Source organism: Octopus bimaculoides, chromosome 3 (assembly GCF_046866305.1).
Source record: "Octopus bimaculoides isolate indiv1 chromosome 3, ASM4686630v1, whole genome shotgun sequence".
In the NCBI taxonomy this organism is placed as follows: domain Eukaryota; kingdom Metazoa; phylum Mollusca; class Cephalopoda; order Octopoda; family Octopodidae; genus Octopus; species Octopus bimaculoides.
This window is the reverse complement of record NC_142930.1, coordinates 147,942,833-147,960,332: the sequence shown is the minus strand read 5'-3', so window position 1 is coordinate 147,960,332 and position 17,500 is coordinate 147,942,833.

Here is a 17,500-nt window from a genome sequence, read left to right as displayed (position 1 = left end):
ACTAGTATACTTTCCTGCCTCATGGCATTCATCAAGGTCCCGTCTAACAGATGTACTGATATATATATATGCACGTATACCTACATACATATATATATACATGCATGCGCATAGATAGATAGATAGATACATTTCTTTTATTAGCCACACAGGGCTCAACAAACATGGGACAAATACAATGTAGAGCTTTTCTTTTTGGGAGGGGGAAGGAAAGAAAAGTAGGGGTGTGTCGATCAATAGGGATCGTGTATCACAGTAATGTTCTCGTGTAAAAAGAGGAGAGGACAGTTTAGGTTTAGCCGTGGAAAGAAAAGCCTAGATAGATAGATAGATAGATACATACATACATACATACATACATACATACATACATACATAATACAGTGTTTTTCACATCTTTAGTGAACAGTTACAATTGTTTTAGTTCAACTGATTTTTTTAAGCACCATTGCGTACAGTGGTGGTAAAAAACAGTGTGCAACACAAAGAGTTGTAACTGGTCGTTAAAGATGTGCTGTGCAAAAATCTATCTTTGTCTCATTTGGATTATATTTTACATTTCGCTAGACTCACACATTCGTTTTTGCCGAAGTGTCAACTCGGTTTTCAACAGAAGAATTTCAACTGAAAGAATTCCGACGTATATGTATATATTGTGTGTCTTCGTATTTGTGTTTGTCCCCCACCATCACCACTTGGTAACCGGTGTTAGTGTGTTTATGTCCCCGTAACGTTGATTTTTTTTCGACTAAAACTCTTCAATTCGGTGGTCTAACATGGCCGCAGTCAACTGACTGAAACAAATAGAATGAATAAAAAAGAAAAAAACGAATATATATATATATATATATATATATATATATATATATATATATATATATATATATATATATATATATATATATATATATATATATATATATATATATATATATATATATATATATATATATATATATATATATATGCAGGAGTGGCTGCGTGATAAGAAGCTTGCTTCCCAACCACATCGTTCTGGGTTCAGTCCCACTGCGTGGCTCCTTGGGCAAGTGTCTTCTACTGTAGCCTAGGCCGACCAAACCCTTGTGAGTGGATATGGTATACGGAGACGGAAAGAAGCCCGTCGTATATATGTATGTATCTGTATATATTTGTGTGTCTGTGTTTGTTCCCCTTCCATTGCTTTACAACCGATGTTGTCGCGATTACGACCCCGTAACATAGCGGTTCAGCAAAAGAGAACGATAGACTAAATACTAGGCTTACAAAGAATAAGTCCTGGGTCGATTTATTTTAGACTAAAGGTGATGCTCCAGCATGGTCACTGTCAAATGACTGAAAACAAGTAAAAGAATATATATATATATAGATATATATATATATATATATATATATATATATATATATATATATAGATAGATAGATAGATAGATAGATAGATAGATAGATACACAATGTGTGTGTGAGTGTCTGTGTGTGCGCGTGTGTGTGTGTACACATGTATGTATGGATGTATGTATGTATGTATATATGTATGGATGTAGGTAGGTAGGTAGGTATTTAATCATTTGAATTCTTCCTCTGAAGAAAGAGGTGGTTTCTAATAAAGTGGACGTATATCAGTGTGATGGGGTTAGGTGCTGTTTGTGTATTTGTGTATTTTATAAGGATTTTTCTGTTTATGTACATGAAGGCATACATAGCGTACATGTAAAGATTGGATAGAAACCGCCCGTGAGTGAAACAAGATTAATCCACGGCAAAGTCATTTCACACATCGTTTACTCACTGACTTAATTTCCGCTGTACTCTATAACCTATAGGTGGGTGAGGTCTTACAAATTGAATTTCTCTTGAAAAACTCTTTAGCTTCTTATACAGGAAGCTCTTGATCTTGACCCAACGACCTGCGAAGCGTTCCTGTACGTTCTTCTAATGTTAAATACTTGCCCGCGTACAAACACACGCATATATATATATATAGAGATAGATAGATAGATAGATAGATATAGATATAGCTATGTATGTATATATGTATGTATAGGAACACATGTATATGTATATATATATATATATATATATATATATGTATGTATATATACATGTATTTATATATGTTTGTGTGTCCATATATCTGTATAGATAGATACATACATGCATACATATCCATTTACATGTGTGTGTGTATGTGTGAGAGAGAGAGATGTGGGGGAGAGAGAGAAAGAGTGTTATGGATTTCATGTTTTCAACGTTCTACATCTCGTTTATGGTCAGGGAATTCCCAACAGTTATACGCATCATCTGATTTTGAGTCCTTGATCTTCGATTGGTATGTATATATTTTTGTATGTATGTAAATGTATATATATATATATATAAATGTATATGTATATATATATATATAAATATATATATATATATATATATATATATGTATACATACGTACGTACGTGCATGCATACATACATATATACATACATACATGCGTACGTACGTACATACATACACGTATCTTTGTTGGAAACCGGCTCCCTCCTCAGTGGAAGACTGATGATGATTAAAAAATAGATGAGACATACATTACATAATATAACATAGTGTTGAAGTCTGTCACGTTAGCATAATAATCTCTAAAACTTTTGTTATTGATAGAAGCCTTGTAAAAATATTGGTTATCTATTTTGAATAAATCCGAAAACGCTTCTTTTTATTCTTTTTTTTTTTGCTATGTGTGCTTTTTTATTTTTTATTTTTTATTTTATTTTTTTTTTTTTGCCGTGTGTCACAATACCTGTTCCAGTACTTCTCCCTCGTCATTCTCGGAGTCGGAAGCAATGCCTTTTCCACTTTGTCTGCTGGAACCATGTGGTGATCTGAATTACAGGAAATCGAGAGAATGTAAGAATCTCGTATCTTAAATAAAATAATACAAAAGGAACTTCTATATAGATGTTCTTAAAAGAACAATGAATGCCGAGGTTATTGCGCCAGGCTGGCTCTCATATAAATATACACCACTCGTTGTTAAAAACCAAGGAACGTATACAGTCAAGACTACAGGCTCATGGTGAGATTGAATGCGATGTACAAATTATACTCAGGCTGCTTGAAAACATTCCTTCGGGATAACTGCGAAGTGTACAATGTGATGACTGAAGAGAAGGCAGGAGCACAGAACGGAGTCTGAGGCTGTGTTGAACAACTTCTCATCAACAAAGCTGTCATGAAGGAAACGAAACAGCACTGTCGAAACTTGGTAGTATGGCTAAACCAAATAGAAGCATTGATTGTCTCTTCACTCATGGATTATGGAATCACAACACCATGCTAAATTTCCAGCTGTTATAGTCAATGCCATTCGGAGGCTAACAACCAAGTGCTCCACAGAGCCATTGATAAGAACCGAAGCTGCTTCTATAGCCACTAACGTACATAGGTTATCAACAAGAATATTCCATAATGGCAGCTTATCTGTAATACCTTTTGTACTAGAATTGAATCCCTTATCATCCCTGTTAAGGAAATACAAAGGTCATGTGATAGGAGCTGCAAATGATAGAAAAATTAATTTCTGCCATACTTTTTTAGTTAATGACCTTAAACTGTACTCGATTAATACTCATCCCTGTTAAGGAAATACAAATGTCATGTGATAGAAGTAGCAAATGATAGAAAAATTAATTTCTGCTACACTTTTTTTAGTTAATGACCTTAAATTGTACTCGATTAATATTCATGACGCCAAGAAGCAGGTAGAACTGATCATAACGTTGTCATGTGACACAGGAAAGGGTCAGGACAATTGTTCAAATTTGGTAGTCAAATTGTTAAAGATCACCGACTAGGTAACGAATATGGATATGAATGGCTTGTCTATCTCCCTTATCTCTACTGAGATATGTTACAAATACTTTGGAATTGACGAGATTATTGTAGATGTTGGTGCTGTATGTAAAGCTAGGGTCACAAAAGAATATTTCAGCAGACTTCAGAAGATATGGGAATCAGAGCAGTCTGCATTCAATAACACTATATCTTAAAGCAGTGAGCTGGCAGAAACGTTAGCACGCCGGGCGAAATGCTTAGCGGTATTTCGTCTGCCGCTACGTTCTGAGTTTAAATTCTGCCGAGGTCGACTTAGCCTGTCATCCTTTCGGGGTCGATTAAATAAGTATCAGTTACGCACTGGGGTCGATGTAATCGACTTAATGCCTTTGTCTGTCCTTGTTTGTCCCATCTGTCTATAGGCCCTTGTGAGTAGTAAAGAAATAGGTATTTCGTCTGCTGCTACGTTCTGAGTTTAAATTCTGCCGAGGTCGACTTAGCCTGTCATCCTTTCGGGGTCGATTAAATAAGTATCAGTTACGCACTGGGGTCGATGTAATCGACTTAATGCCTTTGTCTGTCCTTGTTTGTCCCATCTGTCTATAGGCCCTTGTGAGTAGTAAAGAAATAGGTATTTCGTCTGCTGCTACGTTCTGAGTTTAAATTCTGCCGAGGTCGACTTAGCCTGTCATCCTTTCGGGGTCGATTAAATAAGTATCAGTTACGCGCTGGGGTCGATGTAATCGACTTAATGCCTTTGTCTGTCCTTGTTTGTCCCCTCTATGTTTAGCCCCCAGTGGGCAATAAAGAAATAAGAAACGTTGGCACACCGGGCGAAATGCTTAGCGGTATTTCGTCTGGTTTTACTTCTGAGTTCAAATTCCGCCGAGGTCGACTTTGTCTTTCATCCTTTCTGGGTCGATAAATTAAGTACCAGTTGCGTACTGGGGTCAATCTAATCGACTGGCCCCCTCCCCCAAAATTTCGGGCCTTGTGCCTAAAGTAGAAAAGAATAAAACTATATCTTACAATACATTCGTAGTGCCAGGACTACTGCCAACATTTCGGATATTAAACTGGACACTTAAAGAAATCTGCAACTTGGTCACCTAAGAAGGTGGGAGATATTAACCAATGACTTCCACATCAACAATGACACTGACAGAATTTATGTTAAACGATGGATGGAGGAAGAGTCAGGAAGATCAGTCACTTGGACAACACTTACTGTTCAGTAATAAAAGAAAGAGTACATCACATTTATACTCAACAGTGAAGGTAATAATATCATAACAAAAGTATTCCGAGTTTACAGCTTTTGCAAGTGAGCCGAGTGTGGATGTACTGATCTTTTTAAACAGAAATGAAAGAGAAATACTTACCATACCAACAGAAGGCTATGCGTGTGTACATATACCGCAAGCTATAGAATACCAACTGCATTGATAGAAATAGCGGCCTCGCCTGGTGATACAAAGTGTCGATTATGCCATACAAAGGTGGAAGATATCACTCATATCATTAGTAGCTGTTCAAAAATGTCTGTAGAATACTATCTTCTCTTGAGATACAACAGTGTCACTAAAACCGCCTGCTTTTATATGCTAGAAAGGTTTTCCAGATGGCCATACCAATGGCACACCCTAACCAAAAAGTATTCGCAATTTAAAAAATAAAGAATACTGGTAGAACATTCAAGTAAAGACACCAAACTGGTGTAAGTACAACAGACCAGATCGAGTTGTATAGAACGAAGAGCAAAAGTCATGAATATGTCTGGTGGATGTGAATGCTTCTTCGAAAATTGGAAAGGATGAACATCTGTAGACGTACTTACCTAACAACAGACTGCGTAGAAGACTAAAAGTACATGAACTCTCCAAAAACTACGAAGCAAACTCATTTGTAATCTCCAGAAAGATCGATTAGATGAACAGTAAAAATTGTAAAACGTATCAAAGATTTTTCGTTTGAAGTATCTGGGCAAACATATACACACATATGAATTCACATGCGTAAAACAGTAGTGAAAGATTCACTTCTATTCTATCATGACAAGCACATTCATGAGTGCAGCTTTATCCACACGCACACACATACACATGATTCGCAAACAGATATATGTACACATCAACCAAACCAGCTAAGTGCAAACTCCAAGTAATACTTTCACTCAAACAAAAGAGCTTTGCCATCTTGTCTGAATTCTGCAGAAGAAAATACTCGGCCGAGAACGTGCCTGTCTACGCGTGAAAACATAGCGAAGTAAGACAAAATGTAAAAGCCATCCTCGATTCTTAGTAACTGATATAATATGGTGAAGCTGCGTAGCTTAGTGGTTAGGGTATTCGACTCACGATCGCAACGTTGTGAGTTCAATTCCGGGCAACGTGTTGTGTCCTTGAGCAAGACACTTTATTTCACATTGCTCCAGTCCACTCAGTTGGCAAAAATGAGGAGTACCTGTATATCAAAGGGCCAGCTTTGTCACAATTTGTATCACACTAAATCTCCCTGAGAAATACGTTAAGGTACACGTTTCTTATTTCTTTATTGCTAAACATAGAGGGGACAAACGGATTAAGTCGATAATATCGACCCCAGTGCGTAACTGGTACTTATTTAATCGACCCCGAAAGGATGGAAGGCAAAGTTGACGTCGGCAGAATTTGAACTCAGAACGTAACGGCAGACGAAATACCATTAAGTATTTCGCCCGGCGTGCTAACGTTTCTTATTTCTTTATTGCCCACAAGGGGCTAAACATAAAGGGGACAAACAAGAACAGACAAAGGGATTAAGTCGATAATATCGACCCCGGTGCGTAACTGATACTTAATTTATCTACCCCGAAAGGATGAAAGGCAAAGTTGACGTCGGCAGAATTTGAACTCAGAACGTAACGGCAGACGAAATACCGTTAAGCATTTCGCTCGGCGTGCTAACGTTTCTGCCAGCTCGCCGCCACCTGCCTGTGGAGTGCTCAGCCACATGCGCGTTAATTTCACGAGCAGGCTGTTCCGTTGATCGGATCGACGTCGTAACCCACGACATCGTAACCGACGGCGCGCCAGTTATAACATGTATGATATGATCTGAAAAAGATTTGGTTCTTATTTCTTGCATATCAAGCGATCACATATTACACGTTTCAACTTTAGCTCGAGGAGCTTCTTCATAAGTGTTTATGATGCGAATTCTGTAACGTTTCTTATCTTAAATACAAAATTAATACAAAAAAAAGCAACTGAAGTTTTCTCTTACACAACACCACTTGTTTATAATATATCCCATCATCCACTCCCAGCTCTTTGCCGCTCTCTCTCTATCTCTCTCTCCATCCCCCCTCTCTCTCTTTCTTTTCCTCTTTATCTCTCACTCATTCCCTTTAGTCTCAATATTTCTTTCCTCTTGTGTGTTTCTTTTCTTTAATTTCGCATTTTATATTTTCTTTCATTCTTTATTTTTATTCCTTCCAGGGTTTTCAAGTTTTATTTTCATTCATTTGTTTTATTTTCATTCCATCAACGTTTCTTTTTTGTTTTTTTTTCTTTATTTCTCTCTTTCTTTCTCTTCATATTTGCTGTTGCGTTCGTTTTTTTTTTTTGCGTTTTATATATCAAGAGAATTGCAAAAAAAAAACAGGAAATCCATCAGCAAAAAGTAAAACTAAAAATACACACAAAAAAACACAAAATACACGCAATGTACCAACAGCTTGTTGTTAACGTTATGTGTGTGTGTGTGTGTGTGTGCGCGCGCATGTGTGTATGAATATATGTGTGCGTGTGTGTGTGTGTGTGTGTATGCACATACATATATATATATATATATATATGCATGTGTGTGTACATATACATACATGTACATATATATGCTCATATATATGTATATATATATATGACCGCAGCCACTTGGCTGAAACACATAAATAAATAAATAAATATATATATATGTATGCATATATGTGTCTGTGCGTGTGTATACACATACATATATATATATATATATATGTATGTGTGTGTACATATACATACATGTACATATATATGCTTATATATAAACATATACATATATAAACATACATATGTATACATATATATATAAACATACATATGTATACATATATATATATATAAACATTATATATATATATATATATATATATATATATATATATATATATATATATATACGCGGATACATGTATGTATGTAGATATATAAGTAAGTATATATGCAAACGTGTGTAAACATAAGTGCATACATTTACACAAACAGGCAATCACGCACGTGCACTGCGATGTATAGATGTGCTACTGTAAACTACAAGAAATTTCCATAGATTTTGTAATTGCTCTGAGTGTAATTTGCTCAAACACTTCTTTGATTCTTTCATCATCCATCTATCTAACTATTTATCACTCCATCTTGCTCTCCATCCATCTATCTCTTCTTCTTTCTCTCTCTCTCTCTCTCTCTTTATATCTCTCTCCCTCTCTCTCTCTCTCCCTCTCTCTCTCTCTCCCTCTCTCTCTCTCTCCCTCTCTCTCTCTCTCTCTCCCTCTCTCCCTCTCCTCATCTACCCACCTACCTATGAATCTTCCAACCCAGCCATCCTTGTTTGTTTATCGATATATCTGTCTGTTTAGACAGATAGACGGACAGGCAGACGGACCGACAGACAGACAGACAGATAGATAGATAGACAAACAGACATGCAGACAGACAGGCAGACAGTAGATTGATAGATAGATAGATAGATAGATAGATAGATAGATAGGCAGACAGGCAGACAAGCAGACAGACAGACAGACAGACATCTTTTTATTATAGCCACACAACGCTAAATACAGAAAATAGACAAATTACAATGCAGAGCTTTTCTTGGGGGGGGGGTTAATAATTTCGATCAAAAGGGAACGCGGAAAAAAAAGGGGGGATTTCGATCAAAAGGGATCGCGGAAAAAAAAAGGAAGGGGGAGGGCGATCAATAGGGATCGTGTATCACAGTCAATGTAAAAAAAAATGGGGAACAGATTAGGTTTATTCGTGGAGAGAAAAGCCTACGGAAAAGACCACGGTCACCTCAGGCTTCTTTTTTTAAAGGTACATGAAAGTAAGTACCTTCTCTCTTTTTGTCTCTTTTTGTTACAAGTCTATGCTTAAAATGGTGTCGTCTTTCATTCTTACCATTCTTGCCACATTTACCCATTTTTTATTGAAACTTTCATTCGACAACACTTTCCTCTTTATCCTCATCCTCCTTTTCAAGTGGTACTTGAAAAAGTTGACGAGAGACTGACCAGAGAGGAAAGTGTTTGTTTGTAGACCTTTCAAACGCGTCCACCACACGCATTCTTTTGCCATAGCTATCAGTGTTACAAAAACCGTTTATCCTTCCCTTTTAAAGGAAGGTGGCGGAACAATATTCACGATAGACTCGACTGATAAGTGGGCTCGTCCCACACGCGACAACAGCCGTTCGACGAAAGTCCACAGCTCTGAAATATCTGGACACTGCACGAGTGCGTGCAGAACGGTTTCGTCGCTCTGACCGCATCTCGGGCAGGACGGTCCGGTGGTTTTCGAACCATGTCTGTAGATTTTCTCTGGAACTGGTAGTGCGTCCCGATAGCATTGCCAAGCCAGGTATCTATGGAAATTATCCATAGGCCGCGGCCCGAACGTCGTCTTGAAAAGGCGGGTTAGGAATTTCTCATCGACACCCAGGCTTGCCCCGAGAGTGTCGTCAGACCTCCCCTCCACTAGTCCTCTATAGAACGCATTGGTCGTTTGGAAGTTGCACAAGTTTGATCCCGGACGGCAGAGCTGTTGTAGAGCTTGGCGACACTCGCGGTGCCAATCGCAAGTGCACGACGGTCAGGCGGTAATCGATGACTGATGCGATATACACATTAGCCACCTCCGCCCGGCCTTTTAGAGGTAACTTTCTCTCGGCCCATGTTTGGCTGAGTTTGATCACTCTACTGGTGATCTTGTCCCAGTTCTTATCCATTTGGAGGTCCGGACTGAACCAGACCCCGAGCAGTTTAACGGGTCCTTCCGTCCAGCGTCCCACTACGGAGTCGCTGTTGGACGGTATGGGCTTGTTTCTCCAGGTGCCGAGTAACAAACCCACTGACTTTTCCGGGTTAATTTTTGCTCCTGTCACCGTTTCGTATTCTTTAAGTGTCTCGCCTAGCATCTCGACGTGCTTTTCGCTCGACACTATGACGGTGACATCGTCCGCATATGCAGACACGCTCGTCCCGCAACCCAGCTCTCGCGAGATACCCCTCAGTGTCGCCAGCTTCCGCAGTAGTGGTTCGAGCGTCAATACATACAGAAGCGCCGACAGTGGACATCCCTGACGGACAGAACGCGTGATGTCGAACGGTTTTGACAGGTGACCGTTTACCCGAATTACCGATCGGATGCCGCTATACAAGGCAGCGATCCAACCGCGGAAGACGGGACCAAAGCCAACTGCCCTGAGGACGGCCGCCAGTTATCGATGGTCGACCCTATCGAAGGCTTTAGATTGATCTAAATTGATCAGCGCCTCACCCATGCCAGGATCCTTAACTACCCTGTCCATGATGTAGCGCATGAGGTGGAGTTTGTCATGGATACTTCTGCCCGGCACGGCGCATGTTTGCGCCCTGTCGACCAGTTTAACGATGACAAGCGCCAACCTCTCGGCTATTACTTTGGCCAAAATTTTCAAATCTGCGTTGAGCAGAGTGATGGGCCTGAAATTATCTATAAAATTCCCCTTGTTTGGGTCTTTCTTCAGCAATGTCACTGCACCTCGGCTCACGTTGAGGTGTTGGTCGAGTGCCATCCTCACAGCCAAAACGTTGGTTGCGCTGCCAGTTGTAAGTGCCTCTTCTAGTTTCTTAACTAAGTCTCCCTCTACTCTATTTCGATCTATCGCTAGTTCTTTACTAAACCTAATAGATTTAATTGCCATTTTCAGGGAAAACCACCAGCGGTTGTTAACGATGGCTCCTGTTAACGCCCTCTTAATTAATTCGCTAATCCGGTTCCTGTAAACCTGCCGCGCTAAGAGCGAAGCGTTCAGTTTCCAGTAACCGGGACCCTGCCTATGTGTCTTATCTAAGTCGAGCGTACACGTCACAAATTTGTGATCTGTGTAGCTGACTATTTTAAATTGTGGAGATAGATAGATAGATAGATAGATAGATAGATAGATAGATAGATAGATAGATAGATAGATAGATAGATAGATAGGTAGATAGATAGATAGATAGATAGATAGATAGACAGACAGACAGACAGACAGACAGACAGGCAGGCAGACAGGCAGGCAGGCAGGCAGGCAGACAGGCAGGCAGGCAGGCAGGCAGGCAGGCAGGCAGACAGACAAGACAGACAAGACAGACAGACAGATAAATAGATAGATAGAGAGAGAGAGAGAGAGAGAGAGAGATACATTTCTTTTATTAGCCACACAGGGCTCAACGAAGATGGGACGAATACAATGTAGAGCTTTCTTTTTGTGAGGGGGAAGGGAAAAAGAGAGAGAGAGAGAGAGAGAGAGAGAGAGAGATAACCTTATTCCTTACATATATCTTTCTTTCTATTACCAATATTTACTATTTTGATCATACAATTCTTTGCTATAGCTCCCTAGAAATCATTGATTTGTAATTTCAGCACCATTCCTACGTCCCATCACTTACGACCTGCTGACAATAACTCGATAACCTGGAGAAATCGATTTTAGAATTGGGGTAGTGTTAAAATAAAAATAATTTTTAAAAACTCATGATGAAGCATTCCTACAGGAACAGTGTAAATTTAACAACTGTATATCAAACACACCTCACACACACATATTTACATTTATATACACAGATACACGTATGTATATATGTATGGATGTATGTATGTAAGCATGTGTGTATGTATGTACGTATGTATGGATGGATGAATGGATGGATGTGTGTAAGTATATATATATGCATGTATGTATGTGTATATATATGCATGTATGTATGTGTATATATATATGTGTGTGTATGTATATATATATATGTATGTATGTGTATATATATATGTGTGTGTATGTATATATATATATATATATATATATATATATATATATATATGTTTGTGTATATATATATATATATATATGTTTGTGTATATATATATATATATATATATATATCTATATAGATATAGATATATATATATATGTATGTATGTATATGTATGTATTATAGTATTGTTTGGAATTTAAAACTTCTATATTCAATATAATGTGCATGATTGTTTACATACATACATACATACAGACAGACAGACAGACAGACAGACAGAACGACAAGTATATGTGTGTGTGTGTGTGTAGTTTTAAAGTTTTAGTGCAAATATATATGTATGTGTTGCTTTATGTATGTTTAATGTTTTTCATTTTTTTTTCTTTCTTCTCATTTCGTTTAGAACAGTTGTAATACTATCAACGTTTCTAGGCCTTCACCGACTCATCTTCTGGATGAAGAGACGCTGGCGTGTGTTTCTGCATCTTTCCTTCTATATTTATATATATGAAGTCAATGTCAGTTATATTCGTATTACCAGCAGAGGGTGAAATTTTAACAGTTATATCTATACGTCTCCAATTTACAATTTTTAAATGAAAAGTGAATATTATACGTGATATAGTTTATCTTTCTACTATGCTATCAGTATTGCTCTGATCACCAAAAGTGGCACAGATAAATGCATATACTTACGTGGAGACAGGGAATTACTTCACAAATGCAAAACGTCAGAGGTAAAATTTTTAATTAAAAGAGCGTTTGAGTTCTCCACTTAAGCGAAGTATTACTCTCTTTTACTCTTTTACTTGTTTCAGTCATTTGACTGTGGCCATGCTGGAGCACCGCCTTTAGTCGAGCAAATCGACCCCAGGACTTATTCTTTGGATGCCTAGTACTTATTCTATCGGTCTCTTTTGCCGAACCGCTAAGTTACGGGGACGTAAACACACCAGCATCGGTTGTCATGCAATGTTGGTGGAACAAACACAGACACACAAACACACACATATATATATATATAAATACACATATATACGACGGACTTCTTTCGGTTTCCGTCTACCGAATCCACTCACAAGGCTTTGGTCGGCCCGAGGCTATAGTAGAAGACACTTGCCCAAGGTGCCACGCAGTGGGAATGAACCCGGAACCATGTGGTTGATAAGCAAGCTGCTTACCACACAGCCACTCCTGCGCCTACATAAAGAAATCTACACAGTACACGAAGACTGAACAACTACACTATTCCAACAGAGTAATAGGCTAACGCATAGAACAATATACAGAGAGAAACGAAGCACAGACAAAATACCTATTAAAATTTCACTTTGGTATATTAATCAAATACGAATTTAAAATAGATGGACACATTATCAATATCATCATGAAATCGATTCCTGAAATTTAAAATATATTTTAAAATTGGCTGTGTGGCGAGAAGCTTGCTTACCAACCACATGACTCCGGGTTCAGTTCCACTGCGTGGCACCTTTGCTCAAACAAGGAAGAACACAGAACTTAACAACAGCAACAACAACAACAACTGCAAATCACGTAGCAAAATCCATTAATTATATACACACACTAGAAGCTTTAAGCCCTAAAATTTAGGAAACCTCCAGGCTGGATGTAATATGTTCAGGTATAGAATTCCATATTTCATTTTTCTCATATTTTATTTCGCATGTTTATGGCGAATTCTACACCAGAGAGATGATTTATTGATAAATTGTAACACATGTACCTCTCTCTCACTCTCACTCTCTCTCTCTCTCTCACTCTCACTCTCTCTCTCTCTCTTTCTTTCTCTCACTCTCTCACCGCTATATATATGTATGATTATGCGTATGTATGAATGTGTATGTATGTGTGTGTATATATATATATATATATATATATACACAGAGAGAGAGAGAGAAAGAGAGAGAGAAATAGATAGACAGACAGACAGACGGACGGACGGACGGACGGATGGATGGATAGAAAGTTAGATAGATGGATAGATATGTTTCTTTATTAGCCACACAGAGCTCAACACAGAGGGCACAAAATAACAAATGTAGAGTTTTTCTTTTCGAGGGGGGCGAAAACAAAGCAGAAAAAAAAACAAAAGTGGGGACAACGATGAAAAAAAAACATCGCAAAACGTTTGGGGTATGTACAAAAAATACGAAATAATACAGAAAATTCCCAATAAATGGGGAGGTTATCTGTGGAAAGAAAAACCTACGGAAAAGACCACGGTAACCTCGGTCCTTAGTGTCACAATTTGTTAAATAAAATTTCTTTTATTTATGCAAGAAACGTAAGTAACTCTCTGTTTACAAAATTTTAAAACGTTTTATAGAATCATGGTCAAGGTGGCTTCGTCATTTATACGTGCCATTCTTGCTACATGTATCCATCTTTTTTCGAAACATTTGCTAGACAACACTTGCCTCTCTACTCTCACCTTACTTTTCAAGTGATACTTGAAAAAGTCGATGAGAGATTGACCAGAAAGGAAAGTGTTTGTCTCTAATCCTTTCAGACGCGTCCACCAGATGCATTCTTTTGCCATAGCCACAAGTACAATAAATACAGCTCTTCCTTCCCGCTTAAAGGAAGGAGGCGTGACGATATTGACGATAGACTCGGTTCATAAACCGACTCGTCCCACACGTGACAGCAGTCGTTCGACATAAGCCCACGGCTCCGAAATGGTTGGACACTGCACGAGTGCGTGCAGAACGGTTTCGTCGCTCTGACCGCATCTCGGGCATGTCGGTCCGGTGTGTCTCGAACCGTGTCTGTAAAGCTTATACCGAACGGGTAATGCTTCTCGATAGCACTGCCAGGCCAGGGATCTCTGGTGGTTGTCCATAGGTCCCGGCCCGAAAGTTGTCCTGAACAGGCGGGTCAGGTGTTCCTCGTCGACGCCCAGGTTCGCCCCGAGATCGTCGTCGTACCTGCCCTCCACTAATCCTCTATAGAACGCTTTTGTGGAATCAAAGTTGCACAAGATTGGTCCCAGACGGCAGAGTTGCTTGAGAGCCACGCGACACTCACGGTGCCATTCGCCGAGCCAAGGTCTCTGTTTAATCCACGACTGCAGTTCGGCTAAGGAGACGAGCTGCGGGAAAGCGCGCCGCACAAACGGCGACCACACCTGTTCACCGTCGTCTAGGAAGCGCCGGAGATGTCGCAGTCTCAGCGCATGTCTGCGCATCATCAACCACGGAATACCCAGCCCTCCATTTAGCGGCTGTTGACAGCAAATGGATCGCCTAACCATCGGAACGCTTCCCTTCCACAAGAAGCGGAAGAGTATGCGTTCCAGTTTGGTGATGGTAGGGTCGGGACAAGGCACGACAGTCAGACGGTATTCGATGACGGATGCAATGTACGCGTTCGCCACCTCCGCCCGACCTTTTAGGGATAGCTTCCTCTCGGCCCATTGCCGGGTGAGAGTGACCACCCTAGTCGTTATTTCGCCCCAGTTCTTCTCCATTTGGAGGTTCGGACCGAACCAGACACCGAGCAATTTAACCGGCCTGTCGGTCCAGTGTCCCACAGTGGAGACGCTGTTAGACGGCATGGGCTTGCTTCTCCAGGTGCCGAGCCGCAAGCCCACTGACTTATCCCGGTTAATTTTTGCTCCCGTTACCGCTTCGTATTCTTTTAGTCTCTCGCCGACCAGCTCGATGTGCTTTTGGCTCGACACTATGACGGTGACGTCGTCCACGTATGCAGACACGCTCGTCCCACATCCCAGCTTTCGTGGGATGCCCCTCAGCGTCGCCAGCTTCCGCAGTAGAGGCTCAAGAGTCAATACATACAGACTTGTTTGGAGGCGTCTTGGCAGCTGTCTACTGCAACTAGCAGCAAAACGGTCCCGTCTTCCGCGGTTGGATCGCTGCCTTATACAGCGGCATCCGCTCGGTAGTTCGCGTAAACGGTCATCTATCCAGACCTTTCGGCATCATGCGTTCTTGTGGGGTTGTTGTTGTTGTTGGTGGTGGTGGTGGTGGTGGTGATGGTGCTGATTCTGTTCTTGATGGTACTGGTGGTGTTGTTGTTTGGTTCGGCTGGGTTGCTGGCTGCTGACGATTCTCCATTTCGTTGTACAGCTGCTTGACCAGTTGTGCATATGGCGGTGTAGGCAGTAATGCTGTTTTTTTTTCTTGTGCTTTTGGTTTTCTTGTGGTTGTTGTTGTTGTTGTTGTCTTTCTTGGTATTGTTGACATTGTTGTTGCCTTTGCTCCTGGGCTACTGGGCATGTGTTTCGAAGGTGAATTTTGCTACTACAAACGTAGCAAACTGGCCTTCTGCCTTCAACGGAAACATGGAAACTTGAATCCTCAGTTAATTGGATTCTATGTGGAATTTTCTCGTAGTTTACTGGATCAACTTGTACCAGGAGTTAAAATTCCTGGCCAATCCAGTTTTCATTGTACACGGCAGATGCTTCTAAAATGTTTATTTCCTCCTCTATGCTGATACATATGGCAGATACGAGCCATTCTTCCTCAATTTCAGGAGGCACATTCGAAATCATTATTTTCGTAACCCTACGACCAAGGTACGTAGGGATCATGAGCAGGTTCTCATGTTGTAATGACTTTGTGGAGAGGTCCTTGGCTCGCTGCTCGCTGTCGAGTCTTACCTCTACTGTTGCGAACTTCATTCCTCTCGTTATGTAAGTTTTGTAAGACCATAGCTGCTTTAGGCATCTCTCAACCTTTTCTTGGGTGAATTTTTCCAGTGTCTTTGTCTTTAAATTAATGGTTCTGTAGATGATAGTTTTTTTTATCTATGTTTATTTTAAAGTCCGCAGGTGTTTGAAGATGGACTGTAACGTCCTTTTTACTTAGCATGCTTTTGCATGCGAGTAATTTCTCTTTCGATATATTCAAAATTCTTTTTCTGGGCTTCAAAGCCTCGGCAAAGTTCCTGTTTGTTGTGGTGGTGGTGGCGATAGTGGTGGTATCAGTGGTGAGGACAGTGGTTTTGTTAGCAAGGACGTTTGTGTCCTTGTTGTTGCTGTTGTTGTTGTTGTTGTTGTTGTTGTTGTTGTTGTTGTTGTTGTTTTCACTGGTGACGGTGGCAGGCAAGACTGCTGTAGCAGCAGAGTTTTTACACGTGATGGTGGTAGTGATGGTGGTTGAGGCAGCAGCAGTAGATTCACAATCATTCCTTTTTTCCACCACCTGTCTGCGTTCATGCGGAACGACATTAAGTTCTTTCGTCTCTGGCATTAGAGGCGGGAAATCGGCCTTGTTGTATACCATAGCCATATTCGTTTTACAGAATATGGCTAGGAACGAGGAAGATGTGTTTGAATTTTTGGAAATAAGGCTCTAAATAGAGCTATTTCCGATTTGAAAAATATATGTTGACGAAGTATTTTGTGTTATACACAACTTATACAAAATTTAAAAACAAAATAGGTTTTTTAAGAGGTGAAAAATGCAACTTACATGGGAGCCGATGTGTCTACCGTCCGTCCATGATGATAGATAGATAGATAGATAGATAGATAGATAGATAGATAGATAGATAGATAGACACACAGATAGATAGATAGATAGACACACAGATAGATAGATAGATAGATAGAT